The sequence below is a fragment of the Rhincodon typus genome, chromosome 8 (assembly GCF_021869965.1).
Source record: "Rhincodon typus isolate 14 chromosome 8, sRhiTyp1.1, whole genome shotgun sequence".
Classification (NCBI taxonomy): Eukaryota; Metazoa; Chordata; class Chondrichthyes; order Orectolobiformes; family Rhincodontidae; genus Rhincodon; species Rhincodon typus.
Genome location: NC_063339.1, coordinates 15,694,748 through 15,698,275, shown reverse-complemented (window position 1 = coordinate 15,698,275; position 3,528 = coordinate 15,694,748). Strand labels below are relative to the sequence as shown.

General features: G+C 38.0%; 1 protein-coding gene across 1 annotated transcript in view; it reads left to right on the top strand.

Annotated features, from left to right (window-relative positions):
* The window catches only part of trip11 (thyroid hormone receptor interactor 11), a 106,432-nt gene that overhangs the window by 53,574 nt on the left and 49,330 nt on the right, over positions 1 to 3,528 (top strand). The window lies entirely within an intron of this gene.

The window sequence follows — 3,528 nt, the reverse complement described above, 5'->3', positions numbered from 1 at the left end:
CCATCCTTGTAAAGCATTTCTGGAACCATCCTTGTAAAGCATTTCTGCATTCTCTCCAATGCATTCACATCTTTTCTATATTGTGGCACCCACAACTGTACATAGTGTTCTGGTTAATGTCTAGCAAATGTCTCGTGTAAGTTCAACATTAACTCCCCTTTCTTGAATTCTGTGCCTCTGTTAGTAAAGCTGAGGACACTGTTTGCTTTTTTTTTGTTTGCTTTATTAACTGCTCTTTCCACTTGTCCTGCTCCCTTCAATGATCTGTGCACATATACCTTTGGTCCCACACCCTAATGTTGCTTCTACCAAAATGCACTGACTCGTAGTTCACTGCATTGTACCTCATCTGCCACCTATTCACCCACTCCGCCAACTTGTCAATCTCCTTTTGGAGTTCCATACTATTAACCTCTCCATTCATAATTCTTGGAAATTTAGTGTCCTCTGCACATCAAGATTCAGATCGTTAAAATATATCAGGAAAGGGAGGGATATCAATACCAATCCCTGGGGCACTCCACTGTAGTCCAAACTGCATCCATTGACCATTCATCTGTTTTCTATTGCTCAGCCAACTTTGTATCCATGTTGCTACTATTATTTTTATATTATGGCCTATAACTTTCCTCTGAAGTCTTGTGTGGTATTGGGTTAATCACCTTTTGGAAGCCCATATATACCACATCAACAGTGTTACCTTCTTCAAATCTTTCCATTACTCCTTTTAAAAATGAATGATTCAGAGTGCTCAAGGGCCAAATGGAGACCAAAAAGGGGATTTACACACGGAGGCAAGGGGCATGGTTGAGGTGTTAAATGAATACTTTGCATCCTTTTATACTGGAAGAATGCTGTCCGAGTGATGGTGACAGAAAGGAAATTCTTTCATTGTCTTGAATAGACTGTTGGTACTTAAGTTTGTGAAAGCAATGTGACCAGATGAGATGCATTCAAGGATTTTGAAGGAAGTGAGGTTAGAAATTGAGGGGGCATGGCCACTGTATTTCAAACTTGCTTGGACTTGGGAGGTACCAGCAGAGTTGAGAACTGCAAATTACAGACCAGTAAGTTTAACTTGGGTGGGGAAGCTCCTAGAAACACCTATTTAGCATGGGAATTAGTAATTATAAGGGAAAAAAGTGGGTTGGTTAGGAAGAGTTGGCATGAATTTCAAAATTCCTTTCACAATGAATCACTAATCTGAGTTGTGGCATTATTTGAAGCACTTTGGGTTGACTAAAGATTTCTGCAAAGGTAAAGATATATTTGAGAAAAAGAAAGAACTGTGGATGCTGGAAATCAGAAATTGCCAAAAAAAACTAGCAGGTCTGGCAGCATCTGTGGAGAGAAAGCAGAAATAATGTTTCAGGTACAGTGACCCTTTTTCAGAACTGATGCATTTGAGGGCCAGTCAGTCAGCAACTGCTCAGTGTGAGAAGAAAGGAGGGTAATTAATTTAACAAGTGCATGAAGTAGGCAAATAATGTTGAATAGCGGAGTTTTCCAGGTTCATTTCTTTTTGTACATTAAATAAACTGATTTTATACATTCATGAGTCATTGCAGTTGCTTTAATGAGTCTCTGATAAGGATAGGGGAAAGTTCACAACTGAGATTAGGAAGCAAACCACTTCTGGTGAATACCAAAAAATTGGGGCAGGAAGAAATAAAGATTTTTGAGTTTATAATATTGGCTTAACCTGGTTGCCAGAAATGCCCTAAATCATTTTTAGATTAAACATTAACACTGCAACCCTATGTGTTCTCTCAGGATGATGTTTAAGGTCCCAAAGACTATTTAAAAGAATCACTTTATCCCTCGATCAACATCTATAAAATATATTATCAGGTTGTCATCGCAACATTGCTTGTGGGAGCTTATTATGTGGAAGTAGTCTGCTATGTTTCCAAAATCACAAAAATTCACAAGTATTTCAGTGGATGTAGGGCACTTGGTACTAAGGGACATGTTGAGTTTGTAAATCATACTGTGTAACTGTTAGTTTTTCTGTTATTTTATTATGTTATCATGAAGTACTGTATTGACCAACAATTTTCATGATGGTCTACAAACAAGAACAATATGTGTTTATATAGCATTTAGAACACAAACCTTGTCAAGAACATTAAAAACCAAGATTTGAAACCAAGCCACTGAAGGTGATACGAGGGCAGGTAATCAAAACCTGCCTGATCCTGAAGAATTTTTGTGATATGACCTTTATCCACAGGATGTCCCTTCGAATAATTCAGCACTTCCTTCGCGGCTCAGCCCAAGTCCTTGAGTGGCTTAAACAACTTCCTGATTTGGTTTAATTGGTAACAAACTCATCAGCTGATGAAGTTCAAAATTGGATTCATTCAAGTGTATAAAGGTCAAGATGACATGACAGACTGCCTGTAAATGGCAAAGGCTAAAAAAAAAATTGCAGGAAACTGAATGAAATAAATAGAAGCACTGTTGACTTAGTTGTTAAACATTCTCGGTGCAAATATTGCACTGAAGAGTGCACAACATTAGACTTACTGCTTGGTGGAAAATTAATTGCACAGTGTCTGCTGCTTGATTTCATTTCTGTTGACCATGGGTGAAGTCTTTTTTTGTGAAATCCACAATTGTTTTTAAGAATTTTTGAAAAGAATTTTTAAGAGTTTGTATCAAATCATAAAGGGATCAATTATAATTTTCTTGAATAATTTATACAGTCCATGTTACCTGGCAATCACTGAACAGCGGTGTCAAAAGCAGTTTGGCCAAATGCTGAGAAGACCCAACTAAGAAGTTACTGCTATAGAGAAGAAAGGAGGGCTGCTGCAGATGGTAGAACAGGGAAGGCACATTTGTAAGGAGTTCTGTGTATTACATTTAAAAGGGACAGATACTAGATGACAGGTTTTAGATAAGGGTTTGTCAATTGGACAGTTCTACAGTTATGTTTCAGTTTGGCCAGAGCTGACCAAATTTTTAACAAGGTTAGTTAAAATAAAGTCAGTTCAATGAGTTCTGGGAAATGTATGCCAATGAGATTGTTCTAAGAATCATCAGAGGTCTTGTTTGGGTGTTGACTGTATTTGGGCAGCTCAGAAGGATTGAGGTTACTGTTGTAGGTGACTTGCCGTCCTAAATGTATTGAGTAAGAAATCTGAAACACCAGAGGCCAAGCTGGAAAGACTGAAATTACATGTGATGCCACATTTATGTGGGTACCTGTAATCTCGTGACTTGAAATAATCAATACAATGTGTAATTTATGATTTGTATAGACTGTAATTTACCTGTTAATTCATGCCTCATACTGGAATGTTATTTGATGTGATGTCAGTGAAACAAAAACCTGTTTAATATCATTGGAAAGTTTATGATGATTTAACAGATTACTTCAGATGCAACTACACTACAAATCAGGTGCAGGGCTGGATGAACACAGCAGGCCAAGCAGCATCATAGGAGCAGAGAGGCTGACGTTTCGGGCCTAGACCCTTCATCAGAAAAGGGGGAGGGGAAGGGGGTTTTGAAATAAATAGG